The sequence below is a fragment of the Pinus tabuliformis genome, chromosome X (assembly GCF_031772625.1).
Source record: "Pinus tabuliformis cultivar Carrire ecotype Pingquan chromosome X, CPIR1, whole genome shotgun sequence".
Lineage (NCBI taxonomy): Eukaryota > Viridiplantae > Streptophyta > Pinopsida > Pinales > Pinaceae > Pinus > Pinus tabuliformis.
This window is the reverse complement of record NC_142308.1, coordinates 840,811,634-840,836,717: the sequence shown is the minus strand read 5'-3', so window position 1 is coordinate 840,836,717 and position 25,084 is coordinate 840,811,634.

Here is a 25,084-nt window from a genome sequence, read left to right as displayed (position 1 = left end):
AAATACAATTAGCTCTAGAAGACTAGGAAAAGACCACTTTTAATGCACCTATGGAACTTACACTTATTGAGTGGTACCCTTCGAGTTATGTAATGCTCCTGCTACTTTTAAAAGAGTCATGTTAGCCATCTTGTGCACATCCCTGCTTTGAATACAATTCAAGACAATCACATTGAAGAAGGATTCCTACACTTCTACAACTCTCAGAAAAGAAATATAACTTGGTTGAGCAGTAGGAGTACTAAAAGAATTCCCTTCAGGTGAGGACAAGTCTCTAGATTCCCTATGGGCTGGAGGGTGGAGATGGTATTCTCTAGATTCCTTTGACATCCAAGGTGAATAATTGATCCTTTGATTCACGGTAAGGGGAAATTCATAACTATCCTTTGCATGTTCATATGGTTTTTGGCAGTGAGTTATGGATTTCCTTCTTGGGTGGAATCATTGTGTTATATGATTTTAGGGTGGAGGTGAAGCCTCTCAACTCCCTGGTACTTGGTTGAGGGTGGAGACTTGAAGTCTATGGATTCCCTTGGATGTTAAGAGTGGATATTATCATATTTGGATTCCCTTAAGGATGGAATTAAGGTGATTGGCCTACAAGATTTTGGTAGGAAGACACAAAACAAATTTTAGATGATAATGTTAACAAGAAAAAAAAATTAGGGGACAAAGATATATGGGGATGAACATGATTAGCTGGCAGGATTCTAGCCAGATTGGAAACGATTGTCGAAAGGAGGAACTCGATGATACTACAATAAGGAAAGACAAGCAAGAAAAAGAAAGGGGGGGTATGCAAAGTAGAATAGCCTAGGAGAGAACACATGAAAGAGAAAATGGTACGCTAAGAAAAAAATTAAGGAAAAAAAAAGGAATTCAAGTTGCATGAATGAGGATACACAGAGCAATGCAGGGTAAAGGAAAACTCAAGGAGATTACAATCAAGCGAGAGGAGACTTGGGCATAGACAAAGGAATGTGTGCGCAGAATAGAAGAGAGAAATCAAACAACAAACAAGGAATTTTAGGCGGAGAAGAGAAAAACACTTATGTCGAGGAAATAGGATCTGAAGAAATTTCATAAGGTGAAATGTGTGTCTGAAATTTGAACAGAGGGCATTGGAAAGGATCATCACAACAACTAGAATGTCACGACCATGAAAAAGTAAAAGATACAAACCAGAATGGAGGAATTAAAGGCTTGTAGCTTTGAGAACTTGTGATTGGAATTAATGGTCACTAGTGGAGTTTATGGACCAGTCTTTGGAGATGTATTTTGTCAGTAAATTACATAGGTCATGCAACAAACTATAGGAAGCTTGGGCGCATCCTTGGTTCAAATACAACTAAATACAATTGCATCGAAGAAGGAGTCGTACACTTTTACAACTCTCAGAGAAGAAATATAACTCAGTTGAGCAATAGGAGTACTAATAAAATTCCCTTTAGCTGAGGACAAGTCTTTGGATTTGTAACCACCCCTTCCACATTTACCCAATTTCACTGGCCTACTAGGGTAAACATGAGAAGGAGAGCTAATATGACATGACCCGACCTGCTAGATCCAATTAAGGAAGTGGCGTTGACAACTAGAACTTACCAATCACAAACAGACATCCTACAATGCTTACAGGACACTCAGAGGTATAAAAACCACTCCAAGTTCCCAAACCCTAAGCTAGATTGTATTTTTAGTGACTTGGGCCCACAACTACATGCATGAAAAAGCCTTCATCTGGTTAAAGGTGTCCAACCAAGGGTGCGGTTATGGCCCAAAACTTCCAGTTCAGAGGGTACGGTCCAAGATTCAGAACCACCATTTCAGGCTAGCCTCCAAACCACTGCCCATAACTCAGTGAGACTTTCCATAATGATAAATAACATTAGGACAAATCCATTCATACAAAACTTGATCAAGGACTTAACCTAGCCATGCCTAACTATGATATTCATTTTGTCAAACATATGGTGAACAAGTAATCTACATGTCATGAACGCATATCTGAACATAGGGACTTGAAACTTATCTGAGAATCACCAAGAAGGTCTAATGCTCTCTCATAATAGCTATAATAACATTTGTTAGCTCAAGCATCCATTAACCATTCATCAACTAATTAAAACATATCAAGAGACATAGCTGGAACCTGTTATGGAACCATGCTTATAACCAGAATATAACCATGATAGAACATCCATCAAAGCCACATAATATCAAGTACAAGTACCGACTAATTTTTCCAAGGCACACTCCCAGTGTGCTTTTGATTCCATCTGGAAATGCTAATTACCAAAACAAATTCATTCCTCGGCCTTCCCTTCTCTGCTACACAGTCCCTTGGGCAATCCATCCCTTGCCAAGGTTTCCTCGCATCGAAAGGTCCAAAAACCAAGGCATATCCTTGCCTCAAAACCATCATATCGGTCATAGCATGCTCATGGAAATCAATGGACACTATTGGGTACCAACATCCCACAATGGCCCTACTCCTCAATGATTTACCAAGATATTATTCCTTGTTCCACTTCCTTTTACTATTGTTGTTGCTAATTCTTGTAGCCAATTTCAACCACCCAACCGAGTATTTCCCATGCTTTCATGTACCAAGTACATAGTTTCCATCAGATTCAAAAGAAATTTAAATAAATTCAAATCATACCTCATTGGTAGCTTGTCAATAAGGTACACCTGCAATTCTGTTTACTTCCTGTCACAAAAAGTCAAACTATCTCTTTAATCAAATCATCATGTATAATGATATCACATCTGGTTAGCTCAAAACGCAACCATCATAAATCAAAATCATAGATCACATGTAACCATCATTAATCAGAGTAATAGATCACATGCATAATTAAACACTGAAATAAAATATTGATACTTATCCTTCAATTGGCCCTTTGCTTCTACCTTTGTTCTTGTCCCTTCCGTACACACATCGGATCAGTTGCCACATCCAGCAAGCACCCAATACCTTTTATTCTCTTCAATCGTGTACACATACGAATAGTTTACATTACACGCATACACCCACACATGACATACAACACAATACATACACCTACACCAAGTTTATAACACAACACGTACACATATACTCGATGTACAACACAATACATATACATACACAAAGTACAACACAATGAATACACATGCTACAATGCAATGACTACATGATGCACATAACACAATACCACATATACACAACACAACATGTATGTCATGTACACAATACCACATGTACAACAACACCACATGTACACAACACCACCTGTATACATCACCATACAATGTGTACACAACACCACCTGCACATCGTGTACACATCACCACATGTACACAACCCCACCTGCACAACATGTACACAAAATCACATATACACAACACCCTCTGTACACAACACCACCTACACATCGTGTACACAACACCACATGCACATAGCACCACATGCACACAGCACCATGCACACAACACCACATGTACATCATGTACACAACACCATATGTACAACGTGTACACCACACCACATGTACACAACACCTCACATACAAGATGTACACAACACCATTTATACATAACACTACATATACAACATGTACAGAACACTGCATATACAACATGTACACATATACACAATAGTAGTACTGGACATCCAGAGACCACACTGAATCTACCAAGCAACCTTGCTTCTAGTGTCTTTCTACTATCCATACTTGTCCCAACATGCCATAGATCGCATTACTTTCATTCCGTTGATGTATCCCTCAGCATAACATGTCGATAACATAAACATATGCATAGTATAAACACATAATGTCACTTCATATCCACACAATACTAGCCTCGTAGATATGTCAGGGATACTCTTCCCACTTTATTCCTCATAAGACCAAGAACCTCTTCATACCATTCACCTGCACAAGAAATCATTCCTCCACGAAATGATCACTAACAACCCTATTAGACAATGAAATACATAGATACATATATACATATATAGACATTAGCATAATCATGATCGCAACCTATTTACCAAATATCATAAGGTCAAGGGTTAAGAGAACTTCCTTTGTCTGTGCACAACATGCACAACATTGAGAACAATAGTTCTAATGCAAACAAGGCATCTGATGCCTCAAAACCATTTTCTTTACCTTCGTTGTTGCCTTTCTTATGACTATCTTGCCCTGTCCATTTACCCCAATGGACTTTACCAATCCAACTTGTTTTCATACTCTTGCCTTCAATTTCCCTTATACATGCACCAGGCTTCATCTAATTCTTACATTACATGTTTGGTTTCACCCAGATCTCCCGAGATCCATCAACTTTCCTCTTTCCCAACCAATTCCCAAGACCCTCACAACATAAAAGGCAATAACAAGAAGAAAACCATGGATAACAAATACAATACAGCATCACAAATAAAGTGGCATGGCCATGCACTAGACATAAACAAAATTGCAAATCAAGCGCAAACAAATCACAAAGCACTAAAAACACAAAACTTGCAACATACACCATGACTCAACCCCATGGGTTCCCAATGCTTCCAAGGGAAAGCTCAACCTGAGCCTTCTTCAAGATTTCATAGCAATCTCTTTTGCCTGGCAATCCCCTGCATCATATTGCCATAAACACATAATTGTCAGTGCATAAATAAACATCACAGTATATCGGTTACCTTACCTTGTTGTGTCAGGCATGTTGACCTATAGGTGAACACATACATATATCATATCTCAAGGGACTCCAATTCCTTGAAAAATCCAGCCATAACTGAAACCAATTGTTATACCTGTCAAATACATGTTCAAGAATATAGCACATATCCACATAATGTCAAACAATATCAAGGTTAAGAAGACTTCTTGTATTCATGTAAAGCACTCATTCATTTGGAATTGTCGTTTCCAAACATATCCAAAGGAATTCTCACCCAATTCCTTTCTTTTACTTTTTTCCTTGTAGCAATTGAATCTTATTATGTGTTATCATATCACCCAACTGCTAGTTATATAAACAAATCAACTATTACCTTGTCACATTAATACCAAGCATGTTACCCTGCAATTGTTCACACATGTTAGTCACATGTTAATTTTAAATCATCCGTTACCAAGACTAACAACCATGTCATAGTCAACTCACAGTGATTAGTCATACTACTACAACTAGCACCCACTAGCACTCAAGTGCATATCAGTTATCTTAACACATATTAGGTTAGTAAAATTGTCTTAAAAGAAGATCATTCCCTCATGCAATCTTATAGACACATACTCATATCATGAAATTAATCAAACATTCAAAAACTATAAGCATACCATATTAGATAAACCAAATAGACAACATAATAAAACCCATACCTCAATGTATCTCAGGAGAGGCTATCACATCTGCACAAGTCAGTCTAGATTAGTATGACACAATATCACAAATATATCAACTCATACATGAATATCATAACCATAACCATATGCACATGCCAATATAGATTCGCACGATACATAATAAAATCAAGATCTTAGTTGCAATGACCATAATCATCATGGATATGACCAAAATGCATACAACAACAAGTTACTAACATTCATGACTATTCGACACACGTGCATACGACTACACCGATTAACTAGTACCTATCATACATGTAACTGTAACAACAATAGAATGACAAACATGTATATAGACATAATTCATATAACAACCATTAACTATCATACCTACATGCCCAACATACAAACATGTATGACGATCTACTCTTACCCTAAGGTCCAATTATGCAACCTCACTCTAATAATCTACATCTCTTGCTTCATCTAAACTAACACATCAACATGATAACATACCAACAACATAATGCTGACACAAACTTCATAATGATCACCACGATGCATGTCTCACCTAATATGCATGCATAAAAACATGCATCTAACCCATCTAGTCCAAGTGTTTGAACCTAGAAGCTCTGATACCATCCTCTGGTATCAGATATCACCCAAAGAGAACGGAAACCCGCTCTGATACCAACCTGTAACTACCCCTCCCACATTTACCGAGTTTCATCGGCCTGCCAAGGTAAATATGAGAGAAATAGCTACTATGACATGACCCAACCTCCTAGATCCAATTAAGGAAGTGGAGTCAACTCCTGGAACTTACCAATCAAAAACAAGCATCCCACGGGGTTACATGACACTCAAAGACATAATAGCCACTCCAAGTGCCCAAACCATAAGCTATATTATAGTTTTAGTGACCTAGACCCATAATCACATGCATGACAAGGTCTCCACGCAGTTATAGGCCTCCAACTACATGCATAAGCCTATAAGGGTGCGGTTATCGCCCAAAAATTCTAGTCTAGAGGGTGCGGTCCAGGATTCTGAGCCACGATTTCAGGCTAGCCTCCAAACCTCTTCCCAGAACTCAGTGAGACTTTCCAAAATGATAAATAACATCAGGATACATCCATTCATACAAAACTTAATCAAGGACTTGGCCTAACCAGGCCTAACCATGACAGTCATTTCTTCAAACACGTGGAGAACAAGTAATCTACAGGTCATGAATGCATATCTGAACATAGGGGTCTGAAACTTAACTGAGAATTGCCAAGAAGGTCTAATTCCCTCTCATAATAGTTGTAATAACATTTGTTATCTCATGCATTCATTAACCATTCATTAATTAATCAAAATATATCAAGAGCCATAACTAGAACCTGTTATGGAACCATGCTTATAACTAGCATATAACCGAAATAATAACCATTATAGAACAACCATCAAAGCCACATAATAGCAAGTGCAAGTAATCATTAAATACAATAGGAAAATAGCTCTTATTAACATATGCAAAAGCCAACCAAGTCAAGGACTTCCACGTACCACCTGACCATAGATTGGACTGAACCAAATCTCTCTTTCATCCAATCACCCCTGCGCCATATTCCAAGCATGAATGTGGGTATTCATGGAATAAACCAAGAAAAACCAAATCAGGGCTTCTAGAGGCCAAACCACTTAACCCTCAATCAATGATTCCACCTCATGGTCAGGCATCACTAACACCAACTAGATTAGTCTCTACCCAAGTTGTCCAAGGCTCCAGGAACTAGTAACTCAACCCACAACCTTCAAGGGCTCTAGAGTGTTTGTCTAACCCGACTATAGGGACTAGTAACTCAACCCACCAAAGGCTCTAGAGCATTTGTCCTAACCTAGGCTCAAAGACTAGTAACTCAACCCAAGATGTTCCAGAGCTTCTAGAGCATTTGTTCCAACCCACGACCATAAGGAATTATGAGCACCACCTAGAAAACAATCAAGTGGAAAAATCCACAACACCATGGTTATCCAAGAAATAGCAAGGCAAGGATAAAACCATTGTCAATCTAGGAAAATCTCCATGCCAATGACATCTCGTAACTGGAAAATCACATGCATATTCCATGCATCCATAAATCAGCAAGGAAATCACACATGTAACTTTTTACCTGCAAAGAAATCTAGTTGTAGTTGTTGATCGAACTATTCCCTTGCGCTTTCCTGTTTTCCTTTTCCTTGATTCTCCAAATCCAAGTGAATAATAAAGTGCTCCAAGCATGCTCCAAGAATGTTGTAAGTGTGTATGAGTATGGGAGAGTGAGATAATAGAAGAGAGCTCCAAAGCTAAATAGACAAAAGTCTATGAAATGATCCTCAAAAGCCTTTTTATCATTGAGATCTCTATTTTCTTCATTTTCCTCTCATGCAAATTTGTGACTCTTCGCCTTCCTTTTCTCCTATTCTCCTTTATTTTCATAAATAAATGCCAACTATTGCCATTTTTCCTTTGCCAATGCCTTTTCCAATTTCCTTAGCCATAAATAAACCAAAAGTGACACCCACTAGGATGTTTTGCCCAAATTTCAGCTTAAAATATGTGTCCCATGACCTTGGTCTTATCTTTTTTACATGGAAAATCAACCCAGGGCTGTTACAGGATTCCTTAGGGGTTGGAGGGTGGAGATGATCTTCTCTGGATTCCCTTTTCAACCAGGGTGGAGAATTGATCCTTGGATTCCTGGTAAGGGGAAGTTCATAAGTCTCCTTTGCTTGTTCATCTAGATTTTGGCAATGAGTTCCAGATTCCCTTCATTAGGTGGAATCGCTGTGTTATGTGATTTCAGGGTGGAGGTTAAGCCTCTGGAATCCTCAGTACTTGGTTGAGGGTGGACACTTGAAGTCTTTGGATTACTTTAGATGTTAAGGGGTGATATTACCATCTCTAGATTCCCTTATTTACTAGTATGTGGAGGTAGTAGACCTCAGGAGTCCCTTTTTCAGCTAACAGATTCAGTTTTATCCTTGGATCAACCTCCTCAAGCTCTAGAATCTGGCTTAGGGGTGATTGGGCTGCAAGAAAGGCCACAGTGCATCCCATTCTAATGTTGGGAGGAAATTTACAGTCCCATACTTAGTTGCCCAATCCTGTTTGAGATAAGTATCTCTCATGCTTAACCTGCATAATGAATTTCATGTTAATTCTATTTGGACTAAAATGATGCCATTGAGTAGCTAGAATATGGTTACTTATATGATTGATTAATTTGATTGTTGAAATAGCCTTAATACTGTAAGATTAATATATTGTGTGTGATGAAAATTTTGCTAAATAATTTGTCTCAAACTGATCCTCAACTTGTAAGTGAATCACTATCATAACTTGTTAATTCCCAACTTGAAATGTTGGGATGAAATTGCTCAATAATAAGTTGAATTCCATGTAATGAATATGACCCTGCACAATCGGAGCCACACAATATAAATATGAGTAAAGATACCATGTACCTTATGTGTGTGTGTGGACTAATGAGTCTAGTTAATTCCAACATTAAGTGTGGTTTTGGCACTAAGGATAATGGCATCAATGAAATCATGTGTGACAAAGGAAATGCTACAACTCACAGTTTGGACCGTTGCTACATAAATATGCATTCCTATAAATTTATACATATTGTGTCTACATTGCTAAAGGGATGGTGTTCATAATCACAAATTAGTTATAGCTATATGTGTGCCTCAAAAATGTATTACAGTGCTTGAGGGACTGACTAAAATTACTATGTCCTTAATTATGTGAAAACCATGACATTTAGTATGCTTGGAATTGTAGTGGCAACAAGTTGTATAAACCTAGTCATTTTAATATTGGTTTCTGAAACACATATGAGAAAACCTACACAATGTAAACGATACTAGGTTAAGTATAATAATCCACCAAGTGTGCAATGAGTTCAAGTTATGTTTATTGAACACACATGATGTTAGTGAATGCATGAAGTTTGATGTAGTTATAAGATTTTTTAGATACTTGTTGACACTATATGTGATAATGCATGAAGATTGATGGAATTTCATGGTGATGAGATGCTTGAACATTAGATGCTCTGAACCTTATGTAGATGGTTGGTTTTAATAAGAACTGTAGTGAATTCATTTTCGGAGCAATTCCAAGAACTGTAGTGAATTCATTTTCAGAGCAATTCCAAGTTCAACAGTTCTTATTAAAACCAACCATATACATAAGGTTCAGAGAATCTAATGTTCAAGCATCTCATCACCATAGATACAAACCTGTGAACATTAAATCTTGATACCTACATATGCATAGACAATAGTACAATTTATGTGAACAACTTGTATTTTGTTCAACACCGGGGCAGTGATCAAACATCCCAACTTACTCTTATATATATATATATATATATATATATATATATATATATATATACAAGCCTGTGAGCGTTAAATAGTGAGACCTACATATGCATAGACAATAGTACAATTTATGTGAACAACTTGCATTTTGTTCGACACTGGGGCAGTGACCAAACAACCCAACTTACTCTTAAACCTTCTCAATATCTCTTCACTCCAACTAGACTTAATGGTCTTCAATTCAGAAGCAAAGTACGAGCCCTCTCATCTTGGAAAACTCAAAACAACTATGACGGTCACCTTGGATTCTACCGCCTTAAATTCATGGATAGAGACTAGTAGTTTAAGCAAAATACTATGCATTGTTGTAGTCTTTATATGTTTATATAAATTAATGTTGACATGCACAAGAATAGGAATGGATCCATCATCTTCTTTAACCACCAAGCTATTGCCAACAACCTCTTACTTTGAATCTGATGAGGGGTCATGGGAGCAGTAGGTGCCATTGGAGAAGCATCAAAATAACACTTGGAGGGTTGAACAGATCCCACATTAGATTCATCCTTCATGTTAATATTATACATATGTTTGCTAGATACCCTCTACAACAAATTTTGTGGTATTGGTTCTTAGTCATGGTTATAACAGGCTAGCCACAATGACAATTATGATCAAACTCAATCCTCAACCACAGGATTCTAGCTCCATTGTATGTTTTTGAGCTTTGATGGACTCCATGAATCTTGTTGGAGGTCTGGTAAGTTTGCATCACAAACTAGGGTTTCACCTCTAAGAATCAAATCCAAGTCTACAACTACTACTTCATTTATTGTCAGAGAACCACTGGGATTTATATATAAATGTATACATCCTCCATGCATCAAAAGCATGATACTTTGAATCTAAATAAGGTGTAAAGTACCATTTCTCTTTTTTACCATGTGGATAACTTTATATTGGTTGTACATTTTCCAAGGATGGAACTTGGAAACCAACTTTCCTTCTTATTTGAAAACTATGAAAACCTTAAATCCTATCTAAGTATCAATAACATCTAGATCAATTTATGACATATTGAAACTATATCATAAAAACACATTTGTTGTTGGCACAATCATCTCCATATATGCAAACTCAAGAATTAAGTCGTATGATAAAATTTGACATTTCCATTTGCAGGCTGCTACCAACCATGTTTTCAAACTTTGGTCATGTCCTCCATGACATAAAAGTTTGTAACATTTTTTGCCAATTGTAGTAAATGATATATCTCGACATAGATTTAAGCCAAGCTTATGAGAACTCATAGCAAGCAACCACAAAAACAAGTAGATCAAACATCAAAGCAATTTTCTGATAGTTATTCTTGAGATTGTACTCTGGAATGATATGGCATATATGTTTATTGAAGACAAATATTGATATGGTAGTCTTATTTATTGTGATAATACATTATGACAAAATTAGGTATTGTCTATCATGAATGTGAATTATGACTAAATAACTAAACATATGAATATTTCAATTCACAACCTGCATCCTTTGGTATACTTTGTTTTGTCTAAGAAGTTTGATGCTCAGATCATTTATATGTTTAGTATTTTGTTAATAACAATGTTGACTTCTAATTTTTTCCAGATTTAGATGTCTAAATTTTTAAATTATAGGTAATGTGTGTGAATACTTTGGCACCAACATCATTTTCTTTTTGGAGGACAAAATATGGTTATTTTATCTGTTTATCTTTTGAGGCGAAATTTTTGACCCCATTTTCGTAATTGCACATTGAAAATCGGGTTAGCATAGTAACCACATCGGGTTATTAGTGTAGATGAGGAGGCATGTTACACCAATGTAATTACTCACAGGGATTCATTTTGTAAATTTCCAATGACTTTATGAGCTAGAAAATTGAGATCGTTGTAATAGAAAGCCTTAGGAATCTGAATGTATGTAGAATGTAATTTAAATAATAGCTCTTATTATGGGTTAAGAACTATAAAATTATGTATAGTAGCTATATATTTTTATCAACTAAACAATAAACTTTGAAGGCTAATATTTTTGTTGGGAAGTTGATTGCATGGACCAACAATCTTGCACAATGCATTTTTGCAAGTGTATGATTCAAAGGTTACATTATAAAAAAACTTGAAAAATGAAGAAGAGAGTGTATTTGGAATATGATCCACAATTCCATTTTTAAGTTGACATTTTGAATACAGAACATGACCCATCATCATGACATAATGGTTGAGAGAATCACAGTGGGGGACGATGTATAAATATACATAAATGAATGAGAAAGAAGAGAATGACAAAAGTCGACAAAGGGGAAACATAACCCTAAAAACATAAGACTAAAAATGTAAAACCCTAAATATACTAAGGTTAGTATAATATTATTAATGAACTAGAATTAAAGTAATACAATAAAAATATTAATGTAGTATATATCATAATAGATTTGTGTATTAATCTACTAATAGAATAATACTGAAGTATTAATATATTAATATTAATATGTAACATTGATTTATTAATGAAACATATCTATAAATTAACATATTAATATAGTATATCAATATAATATACTAATATAATAATATATTAGTATATATGATAACATTAATATGTTAGTTCTCAAATCAGGGTGTTTCCTCATGGTGCCTTGTTTTTTTTTAACAAAGTCGTCTACTCGTATATTAAAAAACCAACAGTCCAGTATTCTGGTACAAAAGAGGGAAATTTTGGGAGCTGAGGTTCAAAATTGGGTTCGCAGACCCATAATCCTCGTAGCTTCTATTGATTAAACACAGAACTAGAAATAAACGGCTGTATTGCCTGACAAAAGAGCCTCCTAGCCAACAAAATTTACAATGCATAAGTATCAAGGGGAGTGCTGGGTAATAGAGTCATCCGGGAGAGGCCCTCTCCTGCTTGCTCTAGTTGAGGCTTCAGCCTGCTGGCTTTCGGTGAGGGAGCGAAGATGGTCTATGGCAGCTTCCATGTGAATGCAGCGGTCTTTTAAATCTTCGATCTCTTTCTTCCTTTTCTCCAATTTTTTGCGCTTGGAATTTCTATCAGCATGATAATCCTCGGTCAGCTCCTTCACCTGTTTGTTCAATGCATTTATCATGATTACATGAGCTTTACACATGTTACAGTCCTTATTGTTGAAGATGTTTCCCATAGAATTCCTGGGCTGAGCCTGATTAGCAGGTTGATTTTGCTGATCCGCCATTCTGAATTGGGATTCTAAATCAGCAGTACCTCGAGGAGTTTCTGAAGTGGCAGTGTGCGTGAGAACGATACCACTGATCTGCTTGCTCGCTGGATTAGTTGCCAAGGGCCTCAGAACGAAGCTAGAGACAAAAACCAGACTGTTAGCAATGATGAAAGCACTATAGTGGAAAAAAACGTTTACCCAGGATGATGGATGAGCAGCTGAGTTCCGAATCGAGGTGAGCGCCTTCAGACGATGCCTGGGATTTGGAAGGGCACTGTAGGCTCTGAGAAACTGAGAGTCTTGACTGCAAACCGAGAGGGGCTCGGTGTTGTCTTTGAGCAAGAAACTGCCCTTATGATCCTGAGATGATCCTTCTAACTGAAGCTCCCGCCTGTAGAGAACCCTTCGCCTCTGATTCTGATCACCATGAGTTGTGAAAGTCCTGAGGGAATCGCTGTCTTTTATAGGAACGAAGAGGGCTCGCTCATGCTTGAATCGAGCAGTGGTAAATCTATTTTTGAAGTCCGGGAGATCTTTGGGGTTGCTTTTCCCCTGTCCTTGGAGTCTGTCTTCAGCATGGGCGTGATCACGCCCTGAGATATTGTCTGGGTTGATTTTTGTGAGGATCCCCGTCTTGCCTGTATTCCTCAAATCCGGAGACCGATGCACTGTCCCATAACTCCTGTTTTGACAGTCGAGGAGGATATGGTATGATGAAGATAAGATAATCTCAGTCCAGCAGCTTTGAAACGGATGCCTGAGGTGCCCAATTGTCCTTTGCAAAGGGAGGACGTCTTTACTATGGAATATCCCTGTCATATATTTCATTGTTTTCCTTGACCTGGCCCTTGAGTCTTCCCGTGGCTTTGTTTGCCTGCTCATCAGCTTCCGCATTGTTGTTTCTTAAAACGTGCTTGTAAGTCACTTTGTTGATGCCCTTGATCTGATCCATAATTCGGCCTTTGATTCTGTTTAAGGCGATTTGACTGAAATCTTTTCCGGAGTTCATTGCTGCAATGATGATCGCTGAGTCTCCAATGACTAAGAAATTTTGAATGCCTAACTTCAGGGCGATGGAGATCCCCAACAAAAGGCTATAAGCCTCAGCCTTATTATTCGTCATGGTGCCCAAACCCCACTCGTAAGTAACAATTATTTTCCCTTGAGAATCTCTTATTATTCCCCCGGCTCCAGCTCTGCCTGGGTTATTTTTCGAAGCCCCGTCAAAGAAAAGCGTGAACCGCTTTTGGTTTTGGACCCAACTGTGGATTTCCTCCTTTGTCCCTCTGAGTTTCCAATCATTCTGCCCTGCTCCTATTCTTGACATGTTTTTTGTTCTTGTTTTGCAATTGAATCTCCCGATCCATTCCTTTACCCTATCCTCTTTGTATTCCGGGTCTGCATGAGAAATCCCATTAGCTTCAATTGTTTCAGCGATAATAGCAGTTGTTTTAGCCAGAATGCTAGCTATACTAGGTTTCTTGTTTTTGAATATACATTGTTCCTGGCTAACCATAACTGCCAGCAGAGGTTTGAAGGGATGCTGGTCCATATCCTCTTAGCTAGATTCATGTTCTTGGTGGCGTAAGGGAAGAGTTTCCCCCAACCTTTCTGGAGGAGGGAAGTCTGATTGGGAAGATCTCCAATGTTTAGAGGACTGGTTATGAGTTTCCAGCAGGATCTTGCTACTGGGCAATCAATGAATAGGTGGTTGATGGTTTCTTCCGCCTCCCTACACATGAAACAAAGTGATGGACCCTGAATTCCTTTCTTCCTTAGGTTTTCTGCTGTCAAGATTTTGCCATGAAGCAAGGTCCAATTGAAAAAATTTATCTTAGGAAGGCTTTCAATTCTCCATGCTGCTTTGTGGAGTTGCCAATTGTTGATTGCCGTTGAATTTTGGAGTGCCTTGTAACCTTCTTTCACTGTGTAATTGCCTCCGGTTGGATCCCAAACATAGTTATCCTCTATCACTCTGTTTGTAGGAGCTGAACCTGTGAGAGAGAGCTTGAGGTCTTTCCATAGATTCTCCAAACCTGTAGGTAGGTGCAAAGTTCTCCATCCTTTCCAACTGTTTTGATCCCAGAGTGAGATATCGAAAAGAGTTTTAAGGTTGGCTTCTGACATCCACTGCTGCAGAGGTCTGAAATTGATGGAATTTTCCCTAGCTTCAGTACCCATAATTCTATCCTTCCACACATTGATATGCTTACCATTACCTGGGACTGTGGAGATGTGAGGCTTGAGGAGGGGAAGAGTTTTTTTGATTAATTTTCAAACAGGGGTACATTGTCTGTCAGTGATTGCTTCGGAGAGGATGTTGCTGTTGATCCCATTCAGATATTTCCTTTTGATGACCTCTGTCCACCAGGTCCCTTTCTCTTTTAAGATTCTCCATATTAACTTGAAGCCCATTGCCATATTTGCCAGCCTAGGAATTCTGATTCCTAGCCCTCCATTTTCTATCGGAAGGATGACCTTTTCCCATTTCACCAAGCTGAATTTTTTGGTGTTTTGCTTTCCCCCCTTCCATAGGAAGCTTCTAAGAATCAGTTCCATATGTTTATGTATGCTTGAAGGTGCGAGGGTGATGGCAAATTGATAGATAGGGAGGGCTGAAAGAATGGCTTTAATGAGAATTGATCTGCCCGCCAAGTTAAGCCAATACATCCCCCAGCTCTGCAGTTTCCCTCTTAGCTTCTCAATAAGCTTGATCCAAACTTCATTTTTGAGTGCCTCTTTGGCCAGAGGCAGTCCTAAGTACATGAAATGAGACCAATTAGATTGGGCTGGGATTTCCATTATTAGTGAGATTCTTTGGGTTATGTATCTTGGTACATTCCAGGTGTAAATCATGCACTTATTATTGTTTAATTTGCCCCCCGAGGCTTGAAGGAAAAGGTCCAGGATGGTCTTGAATCTCCTGGCCATGAGGCTTGATGCACCTCCGATTAATAGAGTGTCATCTGCAAATAAGGAGTGATTGATCCCTTTTGCTCCTCGGATGATGTCCACTCCTGTTATTTCCTTCAGCTTTCGCTTGTTTTCCAGGTGCAAGCTCAAAGTTTCTGCCATGATGATGTAGAGGAAAGGAGAAAGAGGGCATCCTTGCCTCAGGCCTCTTGAGCTCTTGAAAGCGCTGCAAGGCCTACCATTAATTAAGGGGGCTGTCCAATTTTGTGAGATGCTTTCCATAATCCTGCTGATGAAGAGCTCTGAGACACCGAACTTCTCAAGGACATTCCGCATAAATGTGTGATTTACCCTGTCAAAGGCATTCGCCATGTCCAACTTGATTATCATACCCTTCTCCTTTCTAGCAACGCTACTGTGTATCGCCTCCTGAACCAGGATTACATTGTCTGTTATATGTCTCTTGGGGAGAAATCCTCCTTGGTTATCGGAGATAAGAGAGGGAAGGATTTTTTTGAGCCTATTTGCCAGAATCTTAGTGATAATTTTGTAAGAGACATTGCATAATGAAATCGGTCTGAACCTGTCAAAGGATTTGGGATTGGGTTCTTTTGGAATTAGCGCTAGATGCGAAGACTTGATACTGCTGCCCATTTTACATTTTGAGTGGAAGTTTTTCACCATTCTTATGTAATCTTTCTTGATGATATCCCAGTGGGTTTTGTAGAAGCTCACCGTGAAGCCATCCGGCCCGGGGGCTTTGTCTAGAGGCATACTATTGACTGACCATTCGATCTCCTCTATAGATATTTCTTTGTCCAGCTCACGATTTTGTGCTTCTGAGACCTTTCTCTCTATAATGTTGGCGAATTCTGGATTGTCTTGGTAGAGAGGATCAGCTGTGAGAAGAGTTTGGAAGTGTTTAGAAGCAGCCTCCTTGATTTCCTCTTGGTCCGTAAGTTCTTTGCCTTCGACCATTACCCTTTCTATGTTATTTCCAGCTCTCCTTACTTTGAGACTGTTGTGGAAAAACTTGGTGTTTTTATCCCCAGAATTGAGCCATAAACATCTCGACTTCTGTCTAATTTCTTCCTCTTCTTTACGATGCTGCTTGTAAAGTGCTTTGTACAGCTCGCTTTCTTTCCTCTGGTCTTCCTTCGTTTCTTGGACTGCTTCCTTTTCCTGGTTCCACTGCTCTAAGTTCCTTTGCAATTCATTTTTTCCCTTCTTTTCCTCGATCACGTGGTTCCTCGCCCACTTCTTTATGGCAATCCGCAGCAGTTTGATCTTTGTTTCCCAAACGAAGTGGGGGGAGCCTGTTATCTCTGTTGTCCATGCTTCTTTTATCGTGGTTTTGAAGTCTTCACTGGAATCCCATGCTCTGTTATATTTGAAAGGCAGCGGACCCATGTCTTCTCCTTTGTCTAAGTACAACGCCACTGGTTTGTGATCTGAGTTGAAGCCCTGTATTATTGTGCTGTGGATCCTCTGGAAGCTGGTGACTGTTCTCTCCTGTACTAAAATTCTATCAAGTCTCTCTTTGATGTTATTCCTACCTGTTCTTTTGTTTGACCAAGTGTAGCGGCCATTTTGGGGAGGTATGTCTATGAGGTTATGTGTTTGTATAATGTCCTCCAATTTTTCTCTATAGGGATCCATAATAAATTTCCCTCCTAGTTTCTCCTCAGCATTCCTTATTAGGTTGAGATCCCCGCCTAGGAAAATATTCCTCCCCTGTGCTGTCTCAAGATCTTCAATTAGGGAGTCCCAACAAGAAGCTTTGTCCCTGAAGTGAGGGGGAGCATATACGTTGTATATTGTATATTCCTCCTTCTTGTCTGTGCTTTGCATATCCATTCTGATCCACCATCTGCTTTGCCTGTTGTCTATGAGTCTCCAATTACTTTTGTTCCATATTGCCCCTATTCCTCCTGATGCTCCTATTGCACTCGTGGATATTCCTTCATATTTTCTCTTTCTTATCAGGCTGTTTTGGAATTCTTGTTCACTGATTTTGGTCTCCTGGAGTAGGAGGAAGTCTGGGTGTTCTGCTTTAATAAGGTCTCGGACTGCGTTTTCTTTTAGGGAGGAGCCCATCCCCCTACAGTTCCAAGAGACCAAAATCATCATTTACCTGATTTGTTGTGGATCCCACTTTTCTCCTTCAATTTCTCCCCGCTTCCTTTGGTCTTATCAAGATAAGTGTCCATTGGTTGCTGGGTCCCTGTGGCCATTTCTTTTGCCGCATTCTCATCTCTTATTTCTTTGTTTGATTTCCTTCCTACTTTTCTCGGAGGATCCGTGGCTGAGATGTTTTCCTTTGTTTTATTTCTAGTTAGAATTCGCTCCACTGTTGGAGGGGGGGAGGCCGGGCGGGGAGAAGAGGGGGAGGTTTTGGGGCCCTTGGGGGACGGAGGTGGGGATGGAGGTTCCTCTGAAGCCAGGGATTCAAAGGGATTAGAGGAGGAGGGGATGGGAGGCCCAGAACTAGATGGGTGCATGGAAGGGAATGGGGTTTCAGATGAGGGCTCAGATGATTCCGGGGGAGGGTTTGTCTTTTTTTTTTCCTGACTATTTCCCATGCTTCCTCAGTGGTTTCATTATTGCTAATATCTTCTGTTCTAGATTTGTTGCATCTGTTAGAAAAATGATCGTATTCATGACATACCTTACACTTGAAGGGGAGCTGCTCGTAGTCCACTTGCTGAATGTGCGTCCACTGGTCTACTTTGAGTTTGATTGCCTCTGGTAAGCCTTTGCCCAGATCTACTTCTACGCATATCCTTGCACAAGCATGCATATTCTCCTTTGGCTCCGATCTGTCTACATATTTCCCTACTGCGTTCCCGATAGCACGTACAGATTCGTCTCCCCAACAGTGCAGCGGTAGGTGCGGCAAACGAACCCAGACAGGGACCGCATTGGGGACGTCCATTTCTGGGTCGAAATCAGGAGTCCAGCGATTGAGATAAAGTCCTCTGGTGTCCATGAAATAGGGTCCGTTTCTGAAGATGAGGTTACGATCCTCCACTGATTCAAAGAGGAAGGTGAAGAAACCCCTTCCGCAAAACCTTATTGCGATTTTCCCTTGGACCATCGCATTCCAGTTTCTTTCCACCCAGTGTTGGACCGTGCGGGGGGAAGGCCATAACCCCGTGAACTGTCCAACCAGGCCTCGTTCTGCAAGAGCTACAACAGCTCTTCTTGGAAGTGCTGGGGGAAGAGAGACTTCCGGGATTTCATCCAACTTTTTGACAAACTTTGAGGCTGAAGGGCGGATCCTTTCCTTGTTGCTCTCTGGAATGAGAGATGCGAAGGCTTTCTCCATTTCTGCTTGCTCATGAGAAGGCGGTTCCATTGGTCCTCGCAGGGGCTCGCAGGCAGCTTGCTAGGAGGCCAGGAGGCCCGAAGAAGAAGAAGGCAGGGGGCCTTGAGAAGGAGGGAAGGCAGCGGGAGGCAGCAGCAGCCTCAGGGCTGCCGCGGAAAGGGCAGGAGGCCCGAGAGCGGAGAGGGCAGAAGGCCCGATCAGGCAAGAAGAGGCCAGAAGGCCCGGATGCAGAGAGGGCAGGAGGCCCTGGACGAAGGGGATCAGAAGCAGAGAGCTACGGCCCCGCAGCAGAGCTGCCAGGCACGGGCGTGCTCAGAGAGTCAGGGGCGCAACAGGGAGCAGGGGCTCTCCATCCATCCCGCGCATTCAGATTCTTGCCCCAACTCACCCCATGGTGCCTTGTTAGGCATGGCAAGATAACAATGATTTTTATAAATGATTGACACCACCAAATGGCGGTGATGCATCCCAACTTCTCTCCAAGCGTTTGGTTCTCGAGTTAACATCGCCTGTCATAATAATTATTTTTGCATCTGCTTCGTGATCTTCCTCCTGACCACTTTAATGCCTCAATTAATGCTCATGTCCATGCTCTTGTACCAGACATGTGGTCTTCCCCTATATTCCTCTATACAAAGATTTGAAGAGGATAGGCCCAGACATTTCATTACTCTCGTCGTCATTGTTGTCAGATATCACCGCATAAGGTTCTCAAACTCTCGGATCGCCGCCATGGTCAAAGAGAGAGGTCAAGCTTGTTGGGGAGCTAAAGGACGTGGGCACCCTCCTAACATTCCTTGGACTGGTGAACACATGGAGTTATTTGACCTAGACATACTTGAACATACTTGATGCAGAGTGATCTCCTTGGAGGAGGAGGAATGCAGAAGACTAGGTGATGGACACTAGGCTATCTAAAATTGGCTAGCACGACATCTTTGAACAACGGAGTTAACAAGAGCTGGAGCTGAAAGAAGGATGATCAAAATGAATATGTATCTCAGTAGAACCTGACTCTCACTTTACAAACTCTCCAGATCCATTGTCATCGAATTTTTGCTTGCACCTTCATCCTTGTCATCCTCCAGCTCCTTGGAGAGTTCTAAAGACCAACATTCCACCCATCAGCTCCATTCCTCTCCTCCCCCTATCATCCTGGTCGGTGAAGTGCGAGGTAGAGGCCCAATAGCCCAAGGATTTCCAAGTCAACAATCTGCAGAAAAGGTGAGCAACTCGAAGCAACCCCCCCCCCACCAATGCTGCCTAGACTGTCGTCGAGGTTCCCTTTCCAAAAGGCACTAGCTCTTATGGATGCCTCATAGTAGAAGAAACAATAGATGAAGAACCTCCTGGCAATGTGAGAGCCAACGAAGCAGGCCTTAGTAAAGTCCAACGAGCTCCATCAGGCTCCAAGGACAAGAAATCGACATGAACATGTTTTATATTTTGTTTCATCTGCTACAGTTATTCCTCTCTTCCCTAAGTGGCATCTATCTTGATGGTCATACTTGTATAAATTCTAACATAAGCATTTTTGTAATCTCTCTTTTGGTTTTGCATTGTCCATGTCACTTTATCAGACTTATATTTTCTTTGAAAAACAATATGGTTCCCCTGGTGGGGAAAATGGTCCACATTTAGCTCTTCTCAATTGGGCCTCAGCGCCAGGCCTCATAGTGTCCCTCTAACTATAATCTATGTAATATATTTTTGCTAATATAAAGTTGCTTACTTGCTTACAAAAAAATATTAATATGTTAACAGTATACTTAATAAGTTATCATAATAATGTAATACAATATAATATATACTAATGTAGTATATTTTAATGGATGAATGTATTAATAAATTAATATCAAAGTATAAACGTATTAGAATTAGTGTATTAATTTATTATAGAAATGTATTATTGTATTAATATTAATATAATATAATATTAATATTGGTGTATTAATGTAATACATTAATGTATTACGTTAATACACCAATTTATTAGTATATTATATTAGTATTAATACAACATTATATTTCCATAATAAATTAATACACTAATTCTAATACTTATATACTTTGATATTAATCTATTAATACATTAATCCATTAAAATATACTATATTGGTATATATTATATTGTATTACATTAATATGATAACCTATTAGTATACTTGGAGCAGAGAAACCCAGTATTTAACAGAAAATGATATGTATATATTATTAATGAGTGAAATGATGATACAATTGTGGGAGGCCCCCGGCTTTATATTGCCTTGGGTGCCTCTTGGTGATTAGTCATGATCTTTGATCATGCCCTTTTGCCTAATTTAACTAATCATTACATGTATTACTTATTTTTACATAACATTGCCTCCCTCCTGAAAAGACACTTTGTCCTCAAAGCATACATAATGATGGATGTTGTTGATGAAATACTTAAGTATTCCAAGAAGCTTCTTCTTCTGGTAATTACTTCCACTTGATTAGGTATTCTTTGATTACTCGAGATCACAATTTATTTTCCCTCGTGGAGATGATGCCTTATGGTTCGAGAATGACCCTTCCTTCGTCATCTAAAGATGTAAGTGTTGTTTGTGTTGACTGATGTTCACCAAGTGGTTTTTTAAGGCAAGATACATGGAAAATGTTGTGAACACTACTTTTATCAGGAAGGCTTAAACTGTATGCTACTTGGCTTATCTTTTTGTTGATCTGGTACGATCCATAAAACTTTGGTGCCAATTTGTTTTTTCCCTTCTGTTTTAAGGACAACTACTTTTTAGGCAGGAGTTTAACAAAAACCCATTCTCCAACTTCAAATTCTCTCTCGGTTTTGTTTAGGTCAGCTTGTTGCTTCATACTATTCCTTGCATTATTTAGATTTTCTTTTAGATATTGGACGACTTTTTGGCTTTCCTCTAACTGGTTTTTAACAATTGGAAGCTTCGTCTCGATGATAGCAAAGTCCTTCTATTTTGGAGGTTTGTAACCGTATAGATCTTGAAATGGAGTCATTTTTGATGATGTGTGGTAAGTGGAATTGTACCACCATTTAATGAGAGGTAACCACTGAACCCACTTATTTTGTTTGTCTGTGGCATAACAATGTAAGTAGGCTTCTAAACATTTATTTACAACCTCTTTTTGGCCATCCGTTTGAGGATGGTAAGTTGAACTCATGTTGAGGTAAGTTCCTATAAGTTTGAAAAATTCCTTCCAAAATTTACCCTTAAAACTGGCATCTCTATCGCTCACAATGACCTTCGGAAATCCATGCAATTTGTAAACATTTTTGCAAAATATCTCAGCGATTTCTTTTGCCGAGTCTAATTTCCTCATTGCAATAAAGTGAGCATACTTGGTGAGTTTGTCGACTACTACAATAATTTTATCCTTACCATCAGAAACACGTAAACCTTCAATAAAGTCCATTGATATTTCCTCCCATTTCTGATTCGGGATGTTTAAGGGATGAAGTAGTCCGAGTGTCATAATATTTTCGTTTTTATTCCTCTGGCATTTATCACATTTGGCTACATATTTTTGAATATCATTACTCGTTCCTTTCCAAAAGAATGATTGGAGTGCGCTATAGTAGGTTTTAAAGAATCCTACATGTCTAACTGACAGTGAATCGTGTGACTCTTTGAGAACCTTGGCTTTAAATTTGGACTCTACATTCAAATAAATTCTTCCCTTGTACCATAGAATATCGTTCTTCCATTCAAATTTTGAATTATGAGGAAGGTTATTGATTATAACACTTGTTTCTGGGTCTTTTGCATATTCACTTCGAATCTCATTAAGCCATTCGGGCACAACCACTAAAACCACAAGTAATGATGGTTCTTCATCTTTCCTCGACAAAGCATCAACTACTATGTTATCTTTCCCTTTCTTATACAATATATCCATGTCAAAGATAGTGATTTTTTTTTATCCATTTTTGTGGTTATGTAGATACAGTTTTCTACTAGAGGAGATGCTGAAGACTATTATGATATGTTCATATTAAGAACTTACGTCCCAAGAGATATTGTCTCCATTTGGCATATGTGTGCATAATAACAAGAATTTCTTTGTTGTATGTAGACTTGAGACGTTCTTTCTTATTGAGCTTCCTGCTTTCAAACAAAATTGGGTGACCATCCTGCATTAGCACTGCTCCTGTGCCAAAACCTGAGGCATCACATTCAATTAGAAAGGGTTTTGAGAAGTTTGGAGTTGCTAATATAGGGGCATTAGACATAACTTCCTTTAAGTTTTCAAAACATTTTCTTGCTTCATTATTCCATCGAAAAGAGTTCTTCTTTAGAAGGTTCGATAGGGGTGCGATTTTATGGGCATAGTTTTTAATAAATCTTCGATTATACTCGATCAATCCTAAGAATCCTCTTAGCTTGGAGATATTAACTGGTTTAGGCCATTCCCTTATAGCCTTGATCTTATTAGGATCTACTTTTACTCCTTTGGATATTATATGCCTAAGATATTCTACTTCTTCCTTCCCAATAGTGTATTTGGACTTCTTGGCATAAAACTGATGTTTTTCTAATACAATAAGAACTTGTTCCAAGTGTTATAGGTGCCCCTTCCATGTTTTACTATAAAATAGAATGTCATCAAAAAGTACTAACACAAACTTCCTTAGATATGGACATAATAGCTCGTTTATGGTAGCTTGGAATGTTGTTGGTGCATTGTTTAAACCAAAATGCATTACTTTAAACTCATAATGACCTTCATGTGTTCAGAATGCAGTTTTTGCTACGTCTTCCAACCTTATTATGATTTGGTAATACCTTGACTTTAAGTCTAATTTTGAGAAGTATTTAGTGCCATGTAGCTCATCCAACATTTCAACGATAAAAGGAATTGGAAACTTGTTCTTAATTGTTATTTTGTTTAGTCCTCAATAATCAACACATAATATGAACTATCCATATTTCTTTCAAACTAATACAATTGGAGCAACATACGAACTTTTACTTTTTTTATGATGCCACACTTTAAAAGATCTTGGACTAGTCTCTCAATTTCAATTTTTTTGATGATGTGGATATCGATATGGTTTGAAGTTGATGTGATTTGAGCCTACTTTTGACTTCTATTGTATGCTCAATTTCTCTTTTAGGAGGCATCTTCATCAGAAGGTCTTGGAATACTTTTTCATGCTTTTGAATTAGCTCTTGGAATTTTGGTGCTTCTTTGTTTATCAGATTTGAAGTTAACATTTCTAATTAATGATGCTATAATGCATAAGTTGGCGCTCCCTTCCGAATCATTTTCATCATCTGGGATGATGATACAATTTGGTTCTCAAGTGGCTGGAACCCATATAACTTGTATTTATGCCCTTCCCATTTAAATTTTATAAATTGCTTTTGATGGTTCGTAGAGTAAGTATCGAGGGTTTGTATCCATTGGATACCTAAGACCACATCCACCTCTCCTAATGGTACAATGTAGAATGGACATTCTAAATAAAAGTCTTAAATCTGCAATTTGACTTTATGACATTTCCATACCTTTTCAATTTTCTTACTATCGGTTACCATAACCTTCATGTTGGGAATGGGAAATGTGAAAATGTTGAGTCTCTTCACTATGGTTGAGTCCAAAAAATTGTGGGTGCTACAGTATCGATCAAAACCATTACATTGTTCTTCTCGATATGTCCTTTTAATTTTAATGTCTAGGGTTGTGATATACCTACCATAGCCGATAATGATAATTGCAGAATTCTCTCATCATTTAGTTCTGGAGAAAATTATGGGGAATATTCGATTTCTTCTATGTCTGATTCATCACTGTCTGAATCATTGTTGCTTCGCATTTATACAGGTTCTTGGTCTTGTTTCCTTTAGCACACCTATGTTTAGGGTCCCATTTTTTGCTACAAAGTTT